Raw genomic sequence first — 27,622 nt, 5'->3', positions numbered from 1 at the left:
TTTATTAGACTGAAAGAAGTTGGAGATTTTATTTAAATGTTTCAACACAAGCGTCTCATGGAAAGAAAGGGGCTCACTGAGTGAACATGAAAAAGAACTTAAGGCGGAACTGGTGGTTCCTGTCATCTGGTCATAAAATGGTAAAAAATGAACAATTCAAACCAGTGCTTTGTTCTAAACTTACACAGCGCACACAACAAATCAAGTTCTTGGCTCGCCGCCCTTCACGAGGATGTCATCAAAAGAGAAGACGCACAATGATGTTGTTGTTCGTCTTTTCACTCTGAACTGCTGAACTGACCATTGCTTTGGAGGAAAAAAAAAAAAAACTCTGATCATATAAATTCTTCCAAAGAAGACAAGTGTTTTGTATGAGTCGGACCATAATGAACAAACTGTTTTTCCAAAAAGTTCAAGGAATATTTAAAATTTCAAAGAACTCGGCATCTGTTGCGCTTCAAGTAAGACTTTGGCAGCAATCTTGTCAATTTTCTTTGGCCCAGCTGCAGAAAGTACTTTGATTATTTTTATAAACATATAATTCAGGAATGCATGGACATTGTGAATTAGATAGACACATGAAATACGCTAATAATTCTGTCATAAAACAAAAGTGGAAGTCACTGTGTGGATTGTGGACAAAACTTCCACTTTACACACTTTCCAAAATCCCTACGCTCACATTTTAAATGCATCTCTGTAAAGACACTGGGTTCAACCAAATTGCTAAAATAAGAAAATAATGAATAAATAAACTGCATGACCATGGCTTTCCTTTCTTGTTCATTTAGCATATAGCCTTTGTTTGGAACAAAATAATGAAATAGGGTCAAAAAACAAGCTTGTTATTCATCTCATATTCATTTCAAATTAAAATTATCTTAATGTATGTGCAGGCATATTGTGTTAATTGATGTAGTTATGATTACTGGCATGTTATGAGGAGGTGTTTTGGTACGGAGCTGTATATTACCCAGAATTTCCCCTTTTGACATCTTCTAATAAAGTTAATTTCAGATCTGCAGTAATGAGTCTGACAACCTGCAGCATATTATTATTGTTAAATCTTCTTTGTGGAGAAAACAATTGTGGCAGAGTGCAAAACTATAATGGTCAAAGTACAGTGACATAATTTTAATATAAAGAAATAAAAAGTAACTAAAGACTCATTCCAAAGGCTCAAGTCTTGATCGAATAGAAAGGTGTTGTGTTTTCCCCTGAAGCGACACGTGCTTTGCTGAATCTTAAAAAGCAGGAGTCAGAAAGCAGAGGCAAAGTTTGACCTGAGTAAAAGTCCAGCTTTTCACTGGATTAAACAACAAGTCCAGCGGGCACAAGATGAAGGCCAGACAGAAGTTGAAGTGAAGGTCCAAATGTAGTCCTTTATAAACCAGGGCATAGCCTTCCACCTGAGCCGAAGATTTCCACAGCTTTTTTGGGCTTTGCCTGACACACAGTAGTCCTGTTGATCCTCTGGGTCAGCAGTGGAACAGGTTTGGATTCGGCTCTCTCTTCGCCACAACAAAGCAGTGGTTTCTAAATCACTGGAGACGCTGCACTGACCCCACCTGTCAGTCTCTAGTTCCAACTCCCTCCCTTCAATGAACAGGATCCTGAGAGAATTAAACTCTTCCAACTGAGAAAGTGTCGTAAAATGGTGTGACATTGAACCCAAGAAAGAAGCTGAAACACTGCAGAGATGAATGGAAAAAATCCTGAAGATTTTAAGAATAAACCAAGACAGTTAGTGCAAAGTCTGAAGCAGTCATGTGTCCACAGCCAAAAACTCAGTCTGGTCCACGATCAAAGAAAAACAACATTTTTTAAACCTGAAGCTCACTTTCACTGGATGTCAGCTTGACAGACTTCGTCGTCAGAGGAACTGAATGCAGAAAGTTGTTGAGTTTTTTACTAACTGGATATTGGGTATTGGTCAATCTGGGGTTAAAGGACTCTTGAGACCATTTTAAAACCTGAGTGTGATTCTGCTCATCTCCGTTTACTCCAGCAGAAAGGCTCCCTACATGCTTTTACCAACATGTAGAAAATAAACATCTTATTTTCAATCCCTCTCAAGTCTCTCTCTTCCACGTTTTAATAATTTTACTTTTATGAGTCCTAAACTAAACATAAAAATCATCCAGAGCTTTTCAGAGTAAAAAATGATCTATTTTATTCATGCAGCTACTCGCTACTTGACATAACTGCGCTATTAAGACTTTAACTTTTATACGTTTTCTAATGCTAATCTCTATTACAAGCCATTTTTGTATTATTTGTGTGCAGTCTTAAAAAGTAAATTTTCTTTGTCGTTGAGGTTAGAGCACTTAACTGATCAGACAATTCGCTGACGGGTGCTCTGCCTCTGGTCTTTGTTGTCCTTATTGTTCTGTCAAGCCCCTCCGCACCTTGCCAGTGCCTCATTCATCATCTTCATCTGATCAACAGACGCCTCCTACGCCTGCCCGCCGGGCTTTTACCTCTGCCTTCCACAGCCGACGTCCCGTTGTACCAAAAAGCCATTCAATAAAATCATTTTAATCTTCGCTGAGACACTGACTCATTGGCATCCGATGAACGGACAGCGCACACGGGTTTTTTCACATTTTGTTTTGTTCACGTTTAAATCCAAACTGGTTTCAGACCATTTGTTATCTCACCAACAAGCCTAATATACGTAGAAAAACACAGAGAGTTGTGGGGTTAAAATGTCATTGTAACTTCATGTGTGTGTCGATACATTTTCGTTCAGCACCACCCTACGCATAATACACCAATAATCAGACACACTCCTGCTGAGTTCGCGAGGTTTCATTTCTTTAAATGGCATAATGATCCTTCAACTTCAACATAATTGATGTAATTGGACACAATTAAAAATCCACATGCCTGTCTATACAAGGTCTCACAGTCTGTGGTGTGTCTCGAGCCTGGAAAAAAATAAAATAAAACCATGAGATTTGATCATGAACCTGTGAAAAGGGAACGTGTCTAGCTGCCCAGTTGAACTGACATACTAGGATCAAAGTTTCTGTACAGGTAGCCAAACACTCAGTGTTAGCTATAAAAACTTTTTTTGTGGAGTTTTCTTTGTCTTTTTTTCAGTGGAGATCATCCAGGAAGGAAACTATCTGTGTAGGACACAACTGGTTAGGTATTTACAGAAGGCACTTCAAACTAAACACCTGGTTTAAACACCTGTCTCATGCTATTTCCATTGTAAAGAGTAAAATCGCTGTTTTTTTCTAAGTTGTGAAATAAATAAAAGCAGCAGCATCATCAGACTTAATTAGAGCATGGCAAAACATTTGGGGTTTTTGGTCTCTCATAGTGTTTTTTTTTTTTTTTTTGGTTGGTACCCGTTTTGGAGTACCTTCTTCTACGTGTATGATAGTGTCTGAGGAAAACTCCAAACATGATTGTTATTTTCTTTTGAAATATTGCCAATTTTCTGGAGCCACTTGCAAGCCCAGTTTTTAGTTTGTCCCTTCTGGGCTGTTTTTTGGGAACATGGTGGTGTAACACGGAGGAGAGGAAAGTAGAGCGGATGCTCTGCTCAGACAGTTTAACACACCTAATATTGTGGTTTGTGTTTTCCTAAATATATAAAAAAAATCTATGAGCACAATATAAATGTTATAAAATAATTTGTTACGACCCAAAGAAAATAATTTACTCTGCTATCAGTCTTCCCTCAGGATTTAACAATATCAAGACATACACTGCGCATTTGAGTGTTTTATTTAACTGATTTTAAAAACTATTCACTTCATCTGATTATTTCAGTTTTCCATTTTGTAATTGGACACACAGGATCAAAGACAGCCTCGTGTGTCCTGAAACGATCCTGCAGGCTTGGCACACGTTTTCTTTGGAACCGCTTCTTGTTTCCTTTTGGCAGATATAATAAGCATCAGCTGCTGAAGTTCAGATACAGACTCTGGTCACTCCAGGACAGACAATTCCTGAAGCTGCTTGTGGGTTTTCTGCTTTGATTTTGTCTTTTTACTTCAGATTACTCCTCATTTATCCTAATATTGATCTGTTGTGAGTGTAAGTGTTGTTTGACAAGTTTACTGCTCTGCAACAGAAAAAAAACAACAACAACAACAAAAAACATCCCCACAGCATGTTAGGATCAGCTCAGTTCCAGTGTCAGCGGGCTATAAACGAGGTGATGCTCTGTCTCAAATTTCTTTTCCCAAATGTGCTGCTGAACATTTACTCCAAATAGATCTGAGTAATATACTTTTTAAAGTTGAGAAATCATTTAAAGCACATTAGCTTTGGCAGCCATCTTGAACACGGTTGACTCGGAAAGTTAATCAGTTGTAGATGTTTTCATCAAGTGACTGCTTTCTGAGAGTTTCATTAAAAGCCGTCCACTCGGGTATGAGATATTTGACTAGAGGTACAGACAAGTGAACACACACACAGACATCCATCCATTTTCTTTACCCACTTTTTTTTCTTTTCAGGTCTTTTCAGGAGCTGGTGCGTATCTACAGAAGTCCACACACAAACATGAGCAAACACATTCCTGCCTTCGCCTTCGATGGCAGGCGAGAAGAAGCAGAACGACTCTGAGGGATGGGTTGGTAAATAAATCCTACAACAGTGCCACAAAGAAGGCTTTACAAAAGGTAAAAGAGAAACAAAGGTACTTCCAGAAGCCCAAGATTGACCAAAATTGGTTCTAATTAGCAGACATGAAATTTACATTAAGAAACTTACTTTATCCTTTTTGCTCCTTTTTCTCGCAGCCTTTTACACACAGCTGTGATATTTAGGAGAGGAAACTGAAAGAAAATGCAAAAACTAAACAGCTCTTCTGAGAAACAAAGTCATACTAAGTTTTTTTCCAGCAAAAAAATATTTCCTAACTAATCCCAACTGAGGTCATGGGTGAAGAGACTGCACAAACAACCTCTCTGCCCTAAATCATACAGTGTTTATTTGGCATATCCTTGCTCTCCTTTTCTTTCCGCTTGTAAAACTAGGACAACAAAGACGGATTTTGTTCTCCAGAGAATCACACCTCGTGGTACAGGACTAATTTCTCTAAATGTTTATAAGTTCCTGCAAGTGTTCACAGTAATGCCTTTTTTAATGACAATTTCCCTAAAGATGATTTTTTTTTTAAATTTATTTCTGCAGCTCTCATATCTGACGTGTCAAGATTTTCCTACAGAACATAGTTTATGGGGCATGACTCATGCTGCAGGCACTACGTACATGTTTTATTCTGACAGACTATCTTTTATTAAACTTTTCGTTTTATTGTATGCAGATGGTCCGAAATAGTGGGTCTAGACAAACATTGTCTCTTAAAAATGGTCCTTGGTCAGCAGTCAAATGATGGAAACTTCATGAACTAAAGGTCTAGCATTTTTTTTGAAGGAATGAACCTTGCCTTTCATGCCAGAGTTTGGAAATAAAATCCTGATTTTAGTGATGGAGTTGCACCCATTTTTGCACCCTGATGAAATATTGTGAGATCTTGAGAAATTTGTTAGCAACGTGAACACATCATGGAGATATGTCTCAGCTACTACCACATGAATCTTAATTCAATGTCTGTAAAACTGACTGAGTTAGTCATTTTTGTGTTTACTAATGTCATTTAGCTCTGGCGGCCATCTTGTACTGGATTGGCTCTAAATGTCCCTAGGCCTGTTGGACTGATCTTGTGATTACTTTAAGGTGATCACGTTCTAAAGATGTCATTCAAATTTGTCCGGTGGCTCAAGAGTTATTTTGCTAATAGACAGACACTACTGACAGTAACAGGTAATGCTAAAGTTTTAGGCAAAGATGTTATGTAATGTATAACACACTGATGTCCGGTCCTGGTCCTAGAGGACCACTGTCATGCATGTTTTAGTTGTTTCTCTTCTTTGACACACTTGATTTGAATGAATGAGTGATTAACAGGGTTCTGCAGAACTTCAAGACCTGCTGAAGAACAGGGAAACAACTAAAAGAGGCCCTCCGGGACCAGGGTTGGACACTACTGGTATAGACAAACAAACACACACACAGGCCTACATGCACACACAGACAAAAGCAAAAACACTTATCTTTTTACCTTTGGTATTGGGCAATAATGAGTAAATTTTATTTGCAGATCTGCACACTGAATTCATGGCTTCCCAGTTTTCTGCCGAGAACATGGTGTTGGATACTACAGGACACCTTTATAAATTCAATAAAATCCATTTTTTAGGCTGTTTGTTGCCTCACAAGTTAATAATAGCAGATCTGGCAATGCTTGAGAAATGATTTTGTCCCTCTCAGTAGACCTTATACTCTATAGGGAATGTATTTTTCCAGCAGAACAATAACCGCTGGATACATCAGTACCGTTTTTCCTGACCTTGACATTTTTCGGTAACAAGTACAGGGTGCGGAAAAGAGTTGTAAACACATACCGTTGGTCAAATCAGGAACGCAACACAAGTGGTTTTGGTGGAACAATGTAAATCTGCTGCCAGTCTAGCAGTTTCATCAGCTGAGTGCTTGCAGCACTTTTTTTGCTTTTATTAAATATGCAGAATAGGGTCGATGTACAGTTAAATGTTAAACACCGTCACAGATGGGGTTGGATACTGATGTACAGCCCAGTGAAATTACTGTAGGTCAAACATACCTGACTGCCACATTAGTAAGAGCATCTGTAAAGCAGTTTGTAGAAAGGCTAACAGGTGCCGTACAGGTTTTAACAAACCACAGTGTAAACGCACACAGACACACACACACGTAACGATTAGAAAGAATGACAGCGAGAGCAGCTGCTGCGTGCTGCTGCACTCACACTTTTATTTTTAAACTGGCACTTTGTGTCACTTCAGTGAGAGGAGACCAAACAACAGGAGTAATGTAAGCTTGTCACAGCAAGGGTTAAACAATTGCAGCTTATGTTTCTGTGTAACGTTTTTAATAGTGATCAATAAGTTGTTACAAAAAAAGCAGCACTCATTATTTGTGTATCTTCTGTTATACTTGGTGTGTGGTTGGGTTTGAGGGTTGCCTGTGGTAAGCGAATAAGCCAGCATTACCAGCAACTAATTCATTTTTTCCATGTAATATTGCCTGGCCATAGCCAGGATTTTGTTTGAGTGGAGGGAGGAAAAGTGGACCTTTTTAGCCATGGGGTATGGGGGCTCCAGGTTCCACTTAGGGTTCAGGGGCCTTTTAAGGGTTAAAAAGGTTAAAAAATGCAATTATGATATGCATGGTGTGCTGAAAAGTTATCAGTGGACTCTTTTAAGTTATGTATAGTTTAGTATCAAATGTTAATATATCAAATACAACACAAACATTAATCTTACTGCCTGGAACATTTACTCATTACTACGGTACAATCCTGCAGCTACTCATTTGTTGACATAGCATCCTTATTTTTTCTGTCCAAACAATTGCAATGAAGAAGCAGTTTAGAAACCTGATACTTTACACCTCTAAAAAAAAGTGGGAGGGTCTGAAAAAATTCACTCAGATCTGATTAAAAAAATTTTCGGTGTCAGATAATCTGACCGCTGTCATCGTGTAAACGAACGGCCAAACTCAAACTGTTACATTTTCACTGAAAACCAGCTTTGTGTAAACGGCCCCTCAGGAAACATTAACAAATGCTGTAGATGGGTAGTTCATCCAAATCCCCCCCACCCCACCCCACCCCTCGGCTATGGGGGTGTCTTGGTATCATGTGTCAGCGCTCATTTATTCACTTGGTGTAGTTATAATTTCTGTTGTCACACGAGGCCATTTAGCAGAACTCATGAATATTGTGACAAATGTCAATATCACAGCAGCTCCTCCGACATCAGTTGTGTGACAAGCTGCTAAATGTCACTGAAGTGAAAGCTGCTGGTGGGGAGGAGTAGAGTGTGAACAGTGGATTGCTCTTAAGCTCCTGTGTACAGAAAAAAAAGACAAATGCAAATAAGTTTGATTCAGTGAAGCCTGAGGAATTAGGAGAAAGTGGAACCAACACATTGTGATCTTTAGGCTAAGAGTCAAGATCTTTGTGGGGCATAAAAAGCAGTGAATGATGAGGGTTATTCACAATGACCATACTCCTTGTCCTGAGTTTGACCCAGTCTTGTGGCATCCTTACAGTCCTAATTGTGCAAAATTGAAGAAAAATGTGCAATTTAAAGCTGAGCTGTTAATTATTTTATATGCAAGGACAACATGCATGGTAAACACAGTTAATTCCACTCATACTAAATGGCAAAATTAAAGTTGAAAAGCAAGCTGTCAACATAATTTTGAGGAGTTCTTTTCATCTTGCAGTGGCCCATTTAATGTGCAACAGACACAATGTGATCCCAGCTCGCTGCCAGCTGGAGAAGCATTAAATCCACATCAGGGGACTCTGTTAAAAAAAAAGAAAATCTCTCTGCTCTTTCTGCCAGCTTTGAAAATGGCTTTTATTCTGTCCTGTTATATACATTTACTTAACTTATTTTATCTTAAACAACACAGAAAACCATGCAATGGCTTCATCAGTTGGTCAAACTCACCGACTGAAACACTGACTTTCAAGAAATATTTACAGCACAAATGTTGGGTAGAGTTAATGACTGCAATAGTTGCATTTACTTTTACTGATTTTAGATTCTGCTCAAATTATCCATTTTGATTCTGGTTCTGTACAGCTGCAGGTAAAATAATTTATCTTAAGTTTAGTATCATACTGAACATTTTCATTTATAAAAATGCTCCACAGAAAGAATAAAAGTCAACCAATAGAGTAATTATAATACTTTTTTTTCATATATTTTTCACTGTGGTGACAAAAGCTGAGAGTTTTTACAAACTCGTTCCCAAGTAAAGATTTAAAATAACCTTTCTGGTGTATCCATGTTGAGTCTTTGATAAACAGTGACATTGCAGCCTATTTTAAGTATGCCTACTATTACTTTGTGTCCTGTACTCGCTAAAAACCTCAACTAAATGAAGCCATTTTTATTTTATTTTTTTTCTGCATCTGGTAAGATTTCACAGCTATACAAACTAGAAAATGTCTCAGTTTGTAACACTCTGCACTGACAACGTCACCATAAAGATTTGTTTCTGAGAGGAAACTGGAAATTATAGGAAGTAAAATACGAGCTAAGGTTGTTTTGAGAGATTTCCAAGCTGTCCTCTGATGCTTCTTCATATTGTTCTGTTGTTATGTGGACATTATTACCACTTTTTTGTTTGTTTGTTTTCATTTTATTTTTTTGCATTTTCTTTGATTATTTCTGCTTCTTGTTCAGACAAAAAAAAATTAAATGGAGGGAAACTATATATAGTTTTAAATATCTGGAGAAGCGTAGTCGAGGCCACAGTGAATCTAAATTAGTAACAACAAATTTGTACATTTATCATGTCAGCATAATAATTGAGTCAGAACCTTGGTTTGCAGACCAGGTAGCATTGAGCTGAAGATAACTTTGTCTGTCGCCGTGAGCTGATTGTCTCAGTTTGTATTTCAGTCTAAACTGCTGTGCATATTATCTATTTATTTATGTTTTCATTTATTTTTTTATCCACAAGATGCTAATAAAAACTAAAATCCCCACACAGCATCACTAGGTGGTGAAAATGTCCACATTGGCAATTTGTCAAAATTAACAGAGAAAAATAAAACGTTTTTAATTCAACTTAAGACTCTCCAAAAAGTATTTTTACAGTTTAATATTTCCTATCAATTTTTAATCATTTCCCCATATACTCTAACATTTGATGGCAACAAGGTCAGAATAAAGCAACAAAGATGCAGATAAAATGGCTGCATTGTTGTTTGAGGTTCTAAGGCACAAATTAATAGTGGATAAAAGAAAAATGGACTCTTACATTTCTAAAAATCTTTGAATTTCGAACCCACACAGAAGCATCAAAAGCTGAGTTACATTTTGTTTAATCTTCCAATTTTGAAGCAATTGGTAAAAGTCTTTGTTTGTCACTCAGCTTGCTTGAGGGTGGGAAGCACAAACACAGCAAAAAATGACTGAAAAGAGGCCAAACCACACAAAAAAAAAATCACCAGCAAAACTTCACACTTGATTCTTCTTCCTAACATTTTAATCTGTTGTTTCGTTCAACATTTTCTCCATCTGCAGCAGTGTTTTTTAAAAAAGTGCAGCAGCCAATGCTTGGAGTTTAATGCATGTCGTTCATTTATTAGACATTAAATTAATGTAAGAATATAAGGTGCCAGTATTTTCACTGTGTCTGTGTAACTCCATATGCCATGGCAAACAAGATTTGCCCTGGCAGGAAAAAAAAAAATTAAAAAGAGTCATGACAGGGTCAATGAATGTCACACAGGAGTGACAAACGACGTGCTGAAAGTCATGCAGTTCTGCAGCACTGCAGTGTTCTGATTCTGAACATGATTCAGTCCAGACAAAATGCACACAAATAGAGAATGCATTACACATTTATAAGAGATGCCTCCTCTGCTTTTAACACCACTTTAATTATTTGACTCAAATATTTATAACTGATTTCCTGACATTTAATACCTGAACGTTTTATATGCTTAATATCAAATTCATCTCCTCAAAATTTATAAAACCAAAATGAAGCTAAACAAGCAGTAAACAGGTGAGAGAGTTGCAGTTATTAAAATAAACAGAAAACCTTTTTAACTCATTCCTGTCAGACCTTTTTTGCAGCAGCTTTGATGCTCTGGAAAAAGAAAATATAGGGCATACATATATTTTGGAGAACCCGATTTCTAATTTTTTTTTTTTTAAGTTGTTTAAACAAAAGCTCTAGTAAGAAATTCTGCCACGAATGTTATAAGTTTACAGTGAAACGCTGAATTTGCTCTAAAGCCCCCACGGTAAACAAAAAATAAACAAGCTTATTGACGAGAGGGCACAAAGCGGAAATGTTTTAGCAGACCCTGAAGTCACGGTAAACAAGATGATAAATTGCAGCAAAAGTGCAGTGTGTGGAGAGGAAAACACACATATGTAATCAATGGCAGCTTTGTTTGCTTGACCTCATATTCAACCATTTTCCAAGAGCAAAATACAACAGGTTTTCAAACTCTTCGTCCATTTTCTATCTGAGAATTTGGTACAATGAGGTTTATAATTTCTTTCCTCCCAATAAAGTTAAATATGTTTTCTGATGTAAATGTCCTGATGCCAGTTTTTCTTGTAGTGTCAGGCAGTGATTAGGTTCATAAAGAAAACTGCTGATAAGGTGGACAGAAACTCTACAAAGCTTTGGAACAAGCAGTGGGATTATGTTGTGGATGCACGGCACATAAAACGTTTTATCTTTAAAATAAAGATGTCCTCCATCCATTTCCCGCATTACCTTTCTGAGTCACGGGGAGCTGGTGCCTATCTCCAGCAGTCACTGTGCGAGAGGTGGGGGACACCCTGGACAGACCGCAAGTCCATCAGAGGGACTCATCACAGGGACTCAGAGAGACAAACGACCATTCACACCTAAGGACATTTTAGAATAACCAACTAACCTAACATGCATGTTTGTGGTCTGTGGGAAGAAACTAGAATACAGAGAGAAAGTTCACACGTGCACAGGGAGAACATTCAAACTCCGCACAGAAAGGCCAGGAACCTGTGATGTTCTTACTGTGAGGTGACATCCCTAACCAATGCTCTGCTATGCCGCCCTGAAGCTTTCCTCTTCTTTAGATTTGTTTTTTCCTACAAATAGAAATTCTCAGACTTTCTTCCTTGTGTTGTTTGACATGAATGAAGCTGTGGGGGCTTGGTTTCATGACTCAGCAGATGAATAACAAGATGTAACAAGTGCACAAATGGCTAAATGCAAACGTTCGCTCGTTAAGCCCGCCTACACAATGCCTGTATCCTCTTCCACTTGTGTCTGGGTGCAATCATACTTGCACGGAATTCACAATAAGAAAACAAAGGAGCTTTATTTCTTCCTGCCGTACTAATAATTTCAAAACAAATAAGTCAACAAACATTCAAGCAAAAGGAGCAAGAAGAAAAGAAAAATTACATGCCTAGCATTCCTTGAAGAAATGCATAATGCCTGCTGCCCTTCATGCCAGAGTTTTAAACTAAAATCTAATGCTGAGAGGAGACGGAGTGATAGCCAATTTGGTCAAACCTTGTAAAAAACATTATGTGCAATCACGAGACATTAATGTTCAGAGAATGTGTTGAAGATAACTCTCAGCTACTACCGCACCAAAAGTTTGGTTCAACATCTGTAAAACTGTTATAGCCATTTTTCTGTTGGCAAAGCTTGATTAGCTGTGGTGCCCATTTTGATTTAGGTGACCTGAAATGTTAATAAGTTGCAGATGTACATTCAGTGATTAATCAAAAAAATAAAACTGAAAAACCAAAACAACTGGACTAATATTCTGCAGTTGAAGATGTTTTGCCTCCCATTCTGGGAGCTTTTTCAATTCAAAAGCTGGAAAGTGAGTTGCTTTGCTTGAGTAGCTAAATTCACCTGCAGATTAACCTCACTCCCCTACCAATGGAGTGTAGTTAGGGTCTTTGTTTGCCTGGCTCATAAGAGAAATGCATTGGTCTCATGCATGAAGGTGTGAATTGGAGGAAAACAAAGATGGTTCCTGTAGTTTGCAAGTTTCTTTGGTATCTTCTGAGGCAGAGCATCTCATGTAGTTTAAAGCTTGGAATTCCACACTCTTGAAAAAGCTCCCTGTATGGGAAGCGAAGCATCTTCTAATGCAGAATATAAGTATGAACTGAATATGACTGAAGAATCTACACCAGCATAAATTCAATAATTACTTTCTAAAATATGACTAAATTCTATCCAGATAAAAACCATTATTGCCACTTTGCCTTTGGTGACGGGTAATAATAAAACTGCAGGTAGCGGAAAAGAATCAGGGTTATAATCGGAGAAAGAGCAACATCTACACTGATCCAGTGGGCAGTGGGCAATAAAACATCACCTTCCAAATTTAAATGGGACTTCTCCTTCAGCTGCTCCATAAACCTGATTAATTGTAGACTCAGCCTTTCACCTTTCCTGGCATCTTCCTGCAAAACTCCCTCCCTCACACAACAACCTGGGCTCTGTCATTGGTTATTTATATCAAGTCAAATGCCTTTTGCTGACCTCATATATAAAGTAGACACAGGCGCGGATCAATGCACATGCACCAAACACATACACTGATGCACTCTTTTGGATGTTGCCTGCAAAATGTTAAAGCTTAAAAAAAAAATCATTACATCACAAAGTCAAAAAGATGCCTTTAGTTATAATTAATAATTGTATCACTGTCATCTCTTCTACGAGCTGGTCAAATATGTTTATTATATGACCAAACAAACAGACCCAAGCAAAGTTTGCTTATCTCTGTTTCCTGATCTGTTCAGCTGAGGTTTTTAAATCCTAGTTTAGTTTATGTTAGTTTATTATCAGTTTATTTGATCTTAGTTTGGTTTTCCTCAGTTTATCTTTAGTATGACTTTTTTCAGATAAGTTTAGTTCAGCTTTTTATATCCTAGTTTTCTAGCTTGGTTTTTCATCCGTTTGCGTTACTTTTGCTTATTTATTTTATTTAGATTATCTTAGCTCATGTTTTAGATACATTTAGTTTAGCCTTTATATCCTAGTTTGCTGTTATTGTGCGCATTTTCATGATGACTATTTTTTGTGTTTTCATGGTGTAAAGCACTTTCAACTATCTTGTTGCTGAAAAGTGCTATATAAATAAATTTGACTTGACTTAACTTCCAGGTAACACCATCAGGTCACGTTCTCAATAAAGATCGAGAACTCTGAAGATGCTCAGGTCACAATCAAATAAATAAAAAGGAACACACTATCTCAAACTAAAGCAACAATTTTCCTCTAAAATGAAGCTAAAATAAACTGCTTTATAGTGAGAACAGTTAAGAAAGTGAAAATATAAACTTGAAATGAACTATTTTTTGGTTATGTTTCTGTTTATCGGTTATTTTAATTTATTATTGGTGTTTTTGTCCATTATAAAACTAGGAAATTAACAATGTTTCAGCACAAGAACATTCGCTTTTGACTCTTAGTTTCTCATAAATTCTTGATTCTTCCAGAAAAAAAGGTTCATGACATGACAAAGGCACCTTTGTCCTTCGCCCTGACATGGTGTAGCTCAGTAGACTTTTTGCTGTGGTTCTGACTCTCACGTGATTTTAAATAAATTTGGCAGCGTGCACAGATTCGCTGCAGGGGCAACATCATCAGGCATGAAAAAGCTCAATATCTAATGTTGGATATTAGAAATGGCATGTCTAATTATATTACAGCTGGCAGGGTCATGAAGAATACCAGCAGCATAAGATATTTGGATGTCTGGTCTCTTAAATTCAACTTAATGTCTACTTCCCTTCTTCTCAAAAATAATCACATCTCAGGCAAACTGCTAAGATTCCTGTAGTTACCGTTCATGTTGTGACTTTCAAAAGAAATGCCACGCAAGTGGATTCAATTGCTTTACCACAAGTGTTTAAAAGTCACAAACTCTGTATACAGAGATTTACTCCACCTATTATTCAATTAGAGAGGAGAAATAGCTTGAAGGCAATTATGGGTGATTTACAGACTTGCACTCGCTGGTTTGTTATGCAGTGGTTTAGGGAAGTTGCACTAAAGCTCCAAAATCAATTCGATAAATCAAAGTGGTTACTCAGTTCATGCAGCTATTCCGTTAGTTAATCAATTAAAGTGTATTTCCGAAAATGCACTAATTATTCTCGGCACAGAAATGATTGTGAAAGAAGACCAAACACAAATCCACTCAGAGGACACAGCTTGAGACAGGGAGAGAGGAAGCACAAAGAACATCTTACAGTCAAAGCTCAAATTACTAATGAAGACATGTATATTTAGACATTTTTAGCCTATTTGTATTGTAGTAACGTCTCAATTCCAAAGACATTTGTTAAAAAGTGTGACAGTGAGAGCAAGTCACACAAAAGGTACGAGCTTAAGCATTTCTTTTTAAACTTTTCTAACCTTATGAAGTTTATCACAGCAGTTACAGTACGTTTCAAATAAAGGGCACATTCAATCCACAATGTTAGTTCCTAAAATGTGTTTTCTGGGGTGAGGTGAACGTTACTGGTTGTAAGTGTCCCACTTTTCTCAGACAGAGTAACTTTAACACAATCAGCTGTCCTGTACCCTAAGCCATGGGCTAAGTTAACTTATTCTGATGATGTTAGAGCTCACTTTGAACAAAAACTGATCTAAAATCTGTTCAAGCCACACAAGAGAACCTTGCAATTCATAATTCCACGTGCTGTAACAACATAAGCGCCAAAGCCAGGAGGACAGATATACCACTTGGGTCATCTCTGGATAAGTTCATTGAGATTCTTACACACACATAAGCTAATCAGACAACAACAATAACCTGTGCAAATAAAGCTTTTAATGAGCAATTACTGCACCACATTCATATAAACTCTTGTTTTTATTAGACTGACCAAGAATTCCCCAAAATATCACCAGTACACTCCTTGTCTCCTTACCTTAATGAGAGGGTATGCCAGAGTTGGCTGGGGACCATGGGTGTTGAGTCCAGTCCAGAGCGAAGCTGGTCAAACCTTCAGTCATGTGCAGCAGTACTATGAGCAGCAGTGTTCAGCACAGACTGAATGCATAGCCACAGGGAAACTCTGGTGCGTACTACACACTCAGGCGCTCCGTCATGCAGCAAGAGGATCCACTCGTGAGTCAGCAGCAGCCTGACAGCTGTGCTCAGGGAGATCCAAGAGGTGACAGATAGAGGCAGACTCGTGGCTCTGCTGGGCTCTGATTTTCCCACCCTCTCTAGTCTGTTTCTCTCTCTTTTGGTCTTCAGCTCCCACTCTCGCCTCAGTCCTTTCTCTCCTGCTCTCCCTCTCTTCTCAAATCTACTTCTAGCACATGCATTCTCCACACTGCTTCTCCTCCCTCGTTCACACCGACACACACACACACATTGCTGTCAGTCTCAACCTTCTTAGTCTCTCGGAGGGTTTTGTCTTATACCTTGAAGAGCTTTTTTTCCCAATCAGTTCACTTCTTTTTTTTCATTCCGACAATTGTTGAAATGTTGGACTACACATGGTGCACTACAAAAAAAGGAAAAGGTATGAAGTGGGAAAAGCACAGATTAAAATACCAATGAGAAAAACAATCTTGATATGAAGAGTTTTGCATCATGCAGCTGAAGCTTTGAAGAGCAAAAGAAAGCAAAACATCAAGGTTCATCATTGTTAACATCCACAGTTTACCCCTACAAACTAAAATATATATATTAAACATGAATTTTCCAACCATTCTTTTGTTTTGTTTTTTTGTTTGTTTTTTTTTTTACAGAAAATACATCCCAGTGCATGTTGTATATACTGTTGCATCTATTTATGTAAAAAAAGAAAAAAAAGTGGATTATTATGATGCAGAGCGCTGTCATGCTTTCAAAGGATTTGGGGAATTTTCATTAATCTTGTTCCCTGCGGTTGGTTTTATATCGCCGTTCTGTCCAGGTGACTGAGCCACCTGTTCAGACTTGGACCCAGTACCCTGATGTTTCTCTGAATTTTCAGTAAACACAGACAGCAGTAACAGAAACACACCTGGTGAGCAGACAAACTGCGTCCTTGCAGCTCATGTGAATGAACGGACAGGACAGATTAAATTCAAATTTCTGTCCTCTCTTAAACCGATGGCTTTCAGATATGAAGAAAGTCACATCCAGTCACTAATGAGACAAGTAAACGTGTGCACGTATAGCATAGTATACCATCCCTACCAATCGCTGCTGTAGCTGAACCTTAAGCTTTTATTTTGTTAAATCTTAATGGAGATGGTTCAGTCGTTCATAACTTCCACAGACCCCATGGTGTTCTTTGGTAATATGCTGAACTCTGTATTGCCTCAGATGTGCTCACTGATGTAAGAGTCAGCTGTAGGTTGCATTTGAGTGAAGAGTCTGAACAGTAAATAAATGTAATGGTATTTTTTCTGCTGGTTTGTCTTTTCTATATCTCAAAGTGCACATTCAGTGAAAGTATCAACAAGCTTAGAAGATGTGCAGGTTTCTTCCGTCCATCCATCCATCGTTATCTGCTTATCTGAGGTCAGGTAACATAGGTAACAGATCCAAATCCAGGAAGGAAAACCAGACAACTCTGAGTTCTGAGTTAGACCTCGAGTTTTGTCTCACCACATCCAACAAACCTTCAAGGTGAGTAGGCATGCCTGAAACACCTAATAAATTCACAATGGAGGAGCAACACCTCTACTCCAAGTCCCTTAGAGTGGCTGGACGCTGAGTGGAATGGATGATTGAGCTTCTGACCCGGTTTCTAAATAAAAGTCCAGACACTTTCCAAAAGGAAGCACATTTCAGCTGCTTGTATCCAGGATCTTGATATTTGCTCATCACCCAGATCTTGTGACCATAGATGAGAGTTGGAACAAGTTCTTAAATTGAAGCTCCTTGGAGTGCTCTACTCCAGGTTCTGAGAATCTACACCAGCACAGTAAACTGAGAGCTTTGCCTTTCAGCTCAGCTCCTGCTTCATCACCCCAGACCAGTGCATTGCGCTTATTATTGCTGACAAAGTCCTGACCTGCTGGTCCATATCACATTCCATCCTCCCGTGATTTCTGACCATGACACTATCATACCTAAACACAAAGAAGGACTCATCCCCAATCTAAAACCAGCATATCGCCTAATAAAATTGACCAAATCCAGTACTTGGGACTATTTCACCCAAATGTAGGCAACATGGTCAAAATGAACAAATCTTTTGAAGTAAATTCAAAAATCATTTTATTATTGCTGTTTTGCAGCTTATCACATGGAATACTCACAGTTAAAAGTGACTTTTATAACTGAATGGGTCTTTTTTAAGTGTTGTGCATTTTTAGCACGATGAAAAGAAAAATCTACCTCACACCTACCCTCACAGCTTTTTCTGAGTATCTCTGTGGCACAGTAAAAGCACCTGAAAAATGCTTGTCATGTTTACAGAGTTCAGTTTGATCTGAATGTCTTTACACTGAATGTGAGCAAACAGACTGCAAGAAATGAGGACAAACAGGAAACTAACTGCTTTTAGGTTCATTATGACAAAGACAGATGGCTATTTTTTAACGCAGTCTTTTCCTACACTATTTATCTTTAATTAATGAATGATCAGAAGGGTGGTAACTCTTCAAATGTAAAAAAAATAGTATTTTGAATATCAGGGCAGCAATCTAAAGCAGAGTGGAAGGCCAGGCCACCAGATCAATCTAAATGCCCTGAGCAAAACCATTAATCATGCGAGGACAGAAGACATGAGAGGCAAGAACAGCTTGTGGTTACCCCATCCAGGGCAGAAATCTGTGATGTGTTCTGACTTTCACATCATGAGAAAGTACATGAACTGTGTGTAAATGAATTCATGGGCTGAACTGTTGGAAATACCATCGCAGAACCTTTAAGATCCACTTAACTTTCCCCCCGGTTTTACCAGCATGTCATGAACACATTTACACAGTGAAAATAAATTAAGTAGCAACTATATAGTATCATTATATGCTGTAGTCTTTTTATCGTTGATCATTTTTAGGAAATCTTTCTCATCATTATAATTCATTAAGCTCATCATTGCCTAAGTTTCTGATGGAAAATGGAGATGTCACTGACTGAATGTAGTGCATTCCTCTATCTGACTTTGTGTCCTTTTCCCCCTTATACTCTTATTGTGTTATTCATGAGTTAGTAAAAGCAGTATGTGGGTTAGTGTTCACTGTGTTATACTGAATGAATATCAGAGAAATGATGAGATGACTCCCAGGAATAGAGAAAGAAAAATTATTTCAGTATGGTGACATATCCATTGACACTCACACTCACAAATCAATGAATCTTGTTTTTTTTTTTTCCTATTGGCAGTATAGCATAAATTCAATAGGACAAACATGGTTGCCCTTCCTATGATTTTGTCAGGATGCAGTAGTAGAAAAGAAAATGCACAGAACTTCAAAAAGGTCTTAACACTTGACGCTGACGTGTCATTTCAAAAAAGATCAAAGCTTGTTGGCATTACCATTAAAAATGGGTAATTTTAGGGAGTGCAAAATAATTATTTTCTTTAATCTTAGCAGCGCAAGGTTTTGCTGAGAGAATATTTTATCTACAAGTTACCATTCCACCAAAATAAACCTTTTGAAATGGAGGAGCCTGTGTTATAGCTTGGTCACATTCTGACTCAATCACTTTGCAGAAATATTCAGGATTATTTTTAAATAAAAAACAATCTCGTGAGCTTTCTCCTCGTAAGTCGGCACTCCTTCTGAAACAACTTCAGTATATGAAGACATATATAAAAGACTTGGTATACCAGAATGAAAACATCCCCTCCACTGTTGCAGTAGGGTTGGTAAAGTGTTGTGAGCTGGTGTTGTTTGGCTCCCTCTGGGCCCAGACAGCTTACTATCTTTGGGTAGAAATAATCTTCCATGATTATGAAGGTATCTCATTGGTCTGGTTGGTAGATGTTGGGTGACACAGCAGCACCCACAATAGCAGTATGATTAAAAATAGATCTAGAATAAAATTACTTTAAACTTACTAAGCCTGCCTTCAGGAGTCATTCAAATCCTATTGTCCTGTGATGATTCTGAGCACTTGAATGGAACAACTGGACGTAATTTCTTGGTTCTGGAAAATGCTTCAACTGTTGTTACAGACTGGTGAGGGTTTCAGGTTTATATTTATGCTTTGAGAGTTGCAGTCCAAGGTATGTCAGTGAGCCAAGTTGTTTTTCCCTCTCTGTCCAGCCTGTGGGATGCTGAGGTCACATGTTTCAAAATGTCACATGTTTCAAAATGTGAAAGCCTGGCAGTGTCATGGGAAGAGTATTGGATACCTGAGGCGAGCCCTCTGTTTAGAGTTATTTTGGTCCAATAGTTGGGTTTCATCAGCTTCTTTTTCAAATCATTATTGTTCTCAAAAGAGTTTTTCTATAGATGCATGTGGACAGCTGAGCGATGACTCGAGGAGCTGACTCTTCTGTGCTTTGCCATGTGACAGTGAATAGGTCTTTTCTTTTACTTTTCTTACTTTCTTTTACTAAGATCTATCCAGTCCTTGTTGCACTGCATATAGCATGTATCGCCAATCAGTTTGTCCTTCAGTGTTTTATTCATAAAGTTAACCATTGACCCAAATATGCTGGTATATGACGTAAAAAGGTCATACAAAAACACACAAAACTGAGCTGTAGTTGTTATGTAAGTGACAGTGTCCCACATTTCCTCCTGAATGCTGTGCATGTCTGATCTGTCTCAAACTCTTGTTGGAGGGTTTTTTTCTTCACCACATGAGGTCGGACTCGTGATAAAAGCCAACCTTCTGCTGTCTCTTTATTTCCTTCCAGTGCAGTGAAACCAGAATGATCAGTGGGTTTGTTCAATAAAAAGACAAACGGTCTTGAGACAAAACACTGAGCTTGCCCACAGTTCAAAGATACATATCAGCTAAAATGTTATGACCATTTGATACTGAAAGCCAAGTTTCTCTCAAATGGGTCTTTTTTTTGCCTCTGTGAATTCAGTCACAGCTCAGCAGGAGTCCGAGTATTTGATGCAGACTCGACCCGAGTCATACATGTAACATCTGTCACTAAAATTAGAACAGCTGGCAGCAAACAGATGAAGGAATCCAAAAGCCTAAAGGCAAAAACTAAGAAATAAAGAAATAATGGAAAGACAGCTGTTTGTACAAGCAAGACACTAGTTTTTAGCCATAATGAAGATACTAAAGCAGGCTTTGAAAATCTAGGGCTTGTAAAAAGAGGGAAAGAAATAAATTATTTCTGTCAAGAAAATACTGCATTGAGTTGACTCAAAATGTTAATCAGTTGTAAATGTACAGCTAATGATTACTTTCTGAAAGTTTCCATAAAATCCATCCAGCAAACCGTGAAATATTTTGCTAACAAACAGGGTTGACTCCAACAGTTAATGCCAAGGTGTTTTTGCAAAAATGTTGAGCAATGTTATGAGTTGGAAGTATGTGTTGGGAACAGTGATGAGCTACCACCACACCGAATTTTAGCTCTTTTTCTGTCAAATTGGCTGAGCTATAGCCATTTTAGCCTTTTCCAAAGTCAGCTGAATTAAGTTGACTCCAAAACTTGTGCAATTGTAGAGGTGCTGCCATTGTTTACTTCCTGAAAGATTCATTAAAGTCTATCCAGTAGTTCATGAGATCTAGGGCTAACAAATAGACAGATGAGTTTTCAGACAGAGCCTAGACATGATGGGATTCATTCCACAACATCAGGATGGTGAATTTGCATGTCAGTTTAGGTCAAATCCCTCAGAAGCTGCTTATCTGCTCAACCAACCAAAACAAAGCGATTAATGACTAATTGAGTTTTAACAACTTGACAAAGTGATGAAAGTGACCTTGGGTTGGAGTAAACAAGATACATGAGCTTGTCCAAGCTTATTCATGCAACATGTACTGTACCTGCATTTACATACACAATACAGTGTCATTCATAAGAATCATTTATCTCTTTTCTACACAAAGTAATGTGAAACTTGCCAAGACATGACATGCGGTGTTACTGACAGTCACATCAGATATATAACCTCCTCTATCTTTGCTCACAGTCAAGGTGTTACTCACTGCAAATGAGGATTTTTGTCTATTATTTTTAATCTTAGTCTGACATTTACCAATTGTTTCCTAAGGTAGTAAATAAGCACACCTTTGAATATGTAACTAGGAAAAAATTAAAAAGACAAACATAAGCAAAAAGAGCAAAAGTAATGTAAATAAGGAAAGTTGAGAAATGAATCAGGGTAGAAAAGCCAGTGAGTCAGTTTTTGGCATTATAGGCCTGAGCAGAGTTTATGAAATACATAACATCTTCTACATAACTAAACACGTTCGTTGCCTGAATCTATCTCAATTTTTCTTTTTTTTTACATTTTTTATGTTTTATTTGATTTTGTGGTATGTTTTATAGACTTTTATTTTTGTATAAGGTCTGTCTTTACTTGGCTTTTGTTGCCGTTTTTTATTAAAAACTACTTTACTTTCTTGTGTCTTTCTTTTTTTCACAAGGTAGCATCTAAAGTCTCGTGTCATATGTTATCCAAATACGTGTCTGATCGTGTTTTTTAAGAAAACGTTTTAAAATCTCAGAGATTAACTTTTAGATTGACTTCATTTAAAATTACTTTTCTTTTTTAAGACGAAAGTGCCTGCAGAAACATAAAACAAACTAAACACTGGCACGGCAGTTTAAGAAAAAGGGATGACTTGCAGCCAAAACAACATATCAATCATTTTAAAATGCCAGCGCTGGTTGGGTGAGTCAGTCAAAACACCATGAGTCAAATTTGGCTAAACTAAACTAATTAAATTAAAATATTTCAGCTTAAAACAAATTCCATGAAAAATACGTAGAAAAGTGGAACAAAGTGCAGAAAGGTTGAGGCCTGCTCAGTTACAGCAAATTGTACACTTTGGTTAGAAAGTGTGTGTGTGAGTGTGTGTGTGTTGGGGGGTGGAAAGGCCATGCATTAATACAGAGGAGTGACAAAGAATAATGACACAGTTTAATGTACTTCAGGGTTTACTGACGGCAGTCTGATGACTGTAGGACAGCTGATAAGGTTTTATTAGAGGAAGTAATGTGTGGATGTATAATTAATTTATTAGTGGCAAAAGAAGAAATCTGGGTACTTTGGCCACTTGAGCCTTCAGGGTTCAGTTTGTGTTTTCCAGGTTTGCATACATATACGAACATTTCATCATCTGCACAAGCCAATAAAGATCCACAAAGAACTATACTCCAAGCCCAAACCTGATTGCAAAATGTATATCGCCCGCCACCTTTCTCATCATTTTTTAGACTAAAAAAATGATGAGAAATGATGGGAGTTGTAACCATTTTAACCAAGCGTTAAAAATAACGTCCTGAGTGAGCTCGTTCAAAATTGTGATATCAACCATGACTGTCAGCTGCGAACACCCCAAATTTTAGCTCAATATCTGTAAAATTCACTGACAATTTTGTGTTTGTTATGATTGCTTTGTTGTGGCGGCTATCTTGACATGGGTTTAACTCCAGAAGTTAATCAGTTATCGATATCGGCTTGATTATGTTCTGAAAGTTTCATCAAAATCTGCCCAGCGATTCAGGAGATGTTTGGTTGATGGTACAGTCAGACCAACACACACACAAACACGGCCAAAAACACTTCACTTTTGCCTTCAACAGCGGGCAATAACTAAATAACACACATGCTAAACAGTTATCTTGATGGACCAGTTTTTATTAGCTTTTTTATTTATATACCTGGCTGTTGGAATTGATTACACAATAGTTATATTGTTTACTGCTGAGAATAAATAAAGGAGGAAAAAACACTTTTAGTGGTCACCCTGGCGTTAGTGAAGATTACTTCAAAATAAAACAAGGAGCAGAAATCAAACCTAAATTAATATCGGGATAAAGGTAAGTGAGACACCAGCGTGCACTTTTGTTGAACAGGAACTGGGTAAATTCAACATAACTTCAATTAACAGCAAGATCACTGTCACAGCAGTGTTACAAACAATGTGCTGATTATAAGACTGAATGCCTTTTTGTGGGAAATTCTCCACACATTCAGCTTTTCAAATGGTCTTGTTTCCAAAATATGAAAAAATAATTAAATTCTCTGCTGGAAGGAAAATAAAACTTTAATAGGCAAGTACTACTCTGAAAATGGCAGCTATTGGTGAAAATTTGAATTGTGTACTGAGATTAGATCATACCTGTTTAGACCTGTTGGTGTAACTGATAGTGACGCTGAAGAAAGATAACCCCATATTTACAATTTCTTTTTTTCTTCTAACAGGTACGGTTTGCCAGCACCGATCTGCAAGTTTCACCATGACGGGTTTACTTTCCAACACTGTTTGGCAGTGTAGTCACTGCATCTTTCACCCAAGATGACTGTAAAAAATAATATAAAGAATCATCAACAAGCTGAATTGTTCTGTGCACTTGGTAAAGTTCTACGATATCACTGGGATGAAATGGTTATACAAGACTGCTGTCATAATTAAAACTGTAGCCACGATTCAAACAAATCCTAAATCATTTACTGTGTTAAAAAAAGTCTTTTTAAATGTATTTCCATGCAAGAATGTTTTTAACTTTAATGGTGGGATTTCTTGATTTTAAGTGCACGTAGCAGTCTTCTTATCCAACTGCAAGAGTAAATCAAGGCTGCTATTTGTTACAAAGTTAACAATAATTTATATTTTCTGTGATTGAATAGATAATTTACAGTTTTGAAGAGGCATTTCCCAATCATTACTCAGTGTGGCAGTAAGATGACTTACATTCATGGTACACTGAGGGGTTATACATGAGCTGAAGCTTCAACCATCAGTAATAGCTGCCCCTCTTTCTGGCTTGTTTTCAATCCTTCATGTTCCCTTTTTTCAGTCCCTCTGGCTGTGCAATTTGCCCAAAGTCCCATTCCAAACCCCTCTCTGTTTGCACCTCACTTCTCTCTCTGCATTAGGAGAAAATGAAGCAGGACAAAGATGAATATTGTTTTGTTTTTTGTTTTTTTCCCGCAGTAACCGAAAGAGGAATAACACTGGTTAACTAGAAAATAAGAACTGAGGATGCTCATTTCTCATTCCTTTATCTTTCATTTAAACACTACAAGTCCTTATTGTTTCTGCAGTGACTTAATGATAAAAAAACAACAATTTACCAAACCAATAAATGCACATTTGGTTGAAGGATGACTTAATTTTATGCTTTCTCAGTCATTTTAGAAGCACAAAGTAATGTTGTTTTATAATTTTTTGGGTAAAGGATAAGGCTGTGTTGACTGAATTTTACCATAACATTTAAAAACACAATAAAATTACTGATTCATAAGATATATTGTGTAAATAAAATCTGTTCTGCAGAATCACACTGACATGTAAAACCCAGACAGCCCTCAAATGCATATTTAGCTTACAGCTTAACATCCAGTGTAACCATGAGAAATACAATTGTCTGCTAAAATATCAAATATTTTCAACATAAAAAGTTTATTTTGTATTATTCTGTTTTTTAGCCTGGAGAGCTCTGCTCTTTTTCAGCTTGTCATCTGTATGAGGCCAGAGAAAGAAGTGATTGACATGCAGAACTTAGATTTTGGCTAATGTGACATGACATCCACAGATGTGTTTATTCGGTGACTCCTGTCAACAGTTTTTATGTTGAGACAGTTTAAATTAATTTCTTTCCACGGATTAGTTTTACTGTTTTACCCAGGGCTTTTGTGCTGGGTTTTTTTTTTGCAGTACAGGATCCACCTTTTTACCTCTCTCAACAATAGACACACATCATGGTGGATGGTAGAGGGAAAACAGCATCAGAGGAAAAGAAAGACAGAAAGTGGGCGAGTAAGACACCAGACTAGTGTAAACATCAGGCTTTTATTCATCATGCGTTAGGCTGTCAGACACCACTGTGCCCATATCTGACACTTAATAAATAACATTTACTTTTTGTTCATTGAATGGCCCCAATTATTTAGCTTAGATGTCAAATTCAGAAATTTCTGATCCTGCAAAGTTTGGGCTCGTTGTTCTCGACTTCAAGAAGAGCAGCTTACCGTGACAGCCTGTTGTGTGTGTGTGTGTTTCAGCTGTACATCCCGACCATTAACATAAAAAAAAAAAATTAAAAAAAATGGACAAAGAGTCTCTGCCTCCTCCCGATGTTCAAAAGTGAAGCCAAAATATCCAGGCCTTTGGGCGCTGCCATGTTGTATTTTTGTAACCAGTCTGCACAGTTAGAACATGGGACTGCAAGCTTCGCCTGCTCCCCCCCATGCACACAATCATGTTTTCTCATGCATTGAATAACTAATTACAACTAAAAATATGAGCAAAATCTGCCGTTTGAAATTACAACAGCAGGGTGAACATTACCTTTGTCTAGTTATTAAAATATGATCCTGACTTTTGTAACTTGAGGGACAATGTGCTGGTATAAACTCTGCTATGATGACACCACAAGGACCAAAACCTAATAAAATCTCATTTTTAATCCACTCTTTATGAATCACGCAGCAGGTGGTTCTTCTTTTACAAATGTGTCAATACTATTGGTGGAGTCCCCCACCCCAAAACAAATAAAAAATACAGTAAAATAAAATGTGAGCCCAGCTTACTGGGGATCAGTGTTAAAAATACTGTTTATTGGACAAAAAGGAGAGACAATTCAACACTTTGAGGAAATGTTGCACTTTGACAAATGTTTTTCTTCCAGAGATGTCACTGCAGTCAGGTTAATTGTTTACTTCTCTCCACCAAAACTAGTGTTGTACTGCCAAACTGTCTAAAAGCATCAGGCTTTCAGGGTTTTGTGTTTTTGTTGCTGTTTTCGACAGTACTTGGGATTGTTTTGCTGCATTCGTGTTCCAGCTTCATGCAAATAAGAGTCCTATTTGCATATTAAAGTGCATTGTGTGATCAGCCTGTAAATTATTAGAATTGGCCCGTTTTCTGTGCTGAAGGGTGTATTCAGACAACCTTTGTCAGCTTGCAAATTGTTTTTTGAAAAGTAAGAGTATCCTCCGATCCTCTTCACACTGAGAGTGGGCATGTGTACGTTGCCGAGTGTGTAAGATGAAGAGGTGCTTGACCTGCAGTCTTTACAACAGACATTTCATTTAGCAGATAATAAAAATCCCATACAACAATGTCTTATATGGCCAGAGGCATGAAATTCATGTCGGAAGGTGAAAAATCACAGGAGCGCACAGAGCTCGACCTAGCTGCAGCCGTACAATAGTGTGAAATCCATTGTTTACAGCCATTAAATGTGCAGGAATGTTTAACCTACAAGAACACGGAGTTATTCAACAATCTACTCTTTTGCTTCTGGTTATTTTTAATGTATGTCATGCTAGATAGGACAAGGAAAACATCTGCAATATGAATTCATTTTCAGGAGATTCTTCTTAGAAAAATCAGTAGAATTTGAATTGCAGCCACTTTGTCAATTAACAAATACACAATTTATAATCAGCAGGAGATGGGTTAAAAATTATTTTTCACACACAACACATTTGTCTGATGTTAGGAAACTGAACATCTACATAAAGTTAATAAGGAGAACTGGACTTTTAGACTCAAGAGTCTGCTTCTATTATTCTGATAAATGGTGCTTGGTGGTTAATATGGCAAAAAAAGGTTTGAGCAGCTCCTGTCATTACAGGTGCTGGTCATAAAATTAGAATATCATGAAAAAGTAGATTGATTTCAGTAATTCCATTTAAAAAGTGAAACTTGTATATTATATTCATACATTACATACAAACTCATTGATTTCAAATGTTTATTTCGTTTAATTTTGATGATTACAAATGACAACAAATGAAAATCTCAAATTCATCATATCAGAACATTAGAATATTACTGAAGACGAATAAAAACAAAGGATTTATAGAAATGTTGGCCAACTGAAAAGTATGAACATGAAAAGTATGAGCATGTACAGCACTCAGTATTTAGTTGGGCCTCCTTTGGCCTGTATTACTGCAGCAATGCGGCGTGGCATGGAGTCGATCAGTCTGTGGC

The 27,622-nt window shown here is 37.5% G+C and overlaps 1 protein-coding gene across 3 annotated transcripts in view; it reads right to left on the bottom strand.

The window, feature by feature from the left end:
* Window positions 1-27,622, bottom strand: part of opn7b (opsin 7, group member b) — an 84,541-nt gene that overhangs the window by 42,986 nt on the left and 13,933 nt on the right. The window contains exon 1 of one of the 3 annotated variants that reach the window (XM_037977098.1): window positions 15,507-15,877. The exons of 1 other annotated variant lie outside the window; for it this stretch is intronic. The gene's annotated coding sequence lies outside the window, so the exon portion shown is untranslated. Of the gene's footprint in view, window positions 1-15,506; window positions 15,878-27,622 lie in introns of those variants that run through there. One more of the 3 variants, XM_037977099.1, reaches the window with a different exon arrangement.

The sequence above is a fragment of the Kryptolebias marmoratus genome, linkage group LG8 (genome assembly GCF_001649575.2).
Source record: "Kryptolebias marmoratus isolate JLee-2015 linkage group LG8, ASM164957v2, whole genome shotgun sequence".
In the NCBI taxonomy this organism is placed as follows: Eukaryota; Metazoa; Chordata; class Actinopteri; order Cyprinodontiformes; family Rivulidae; genus Kryptolebias; species Kryptolebias marmoratus.
This window is presented reverse-complemented; position numbering and strand designations above follow the sequence as displayed.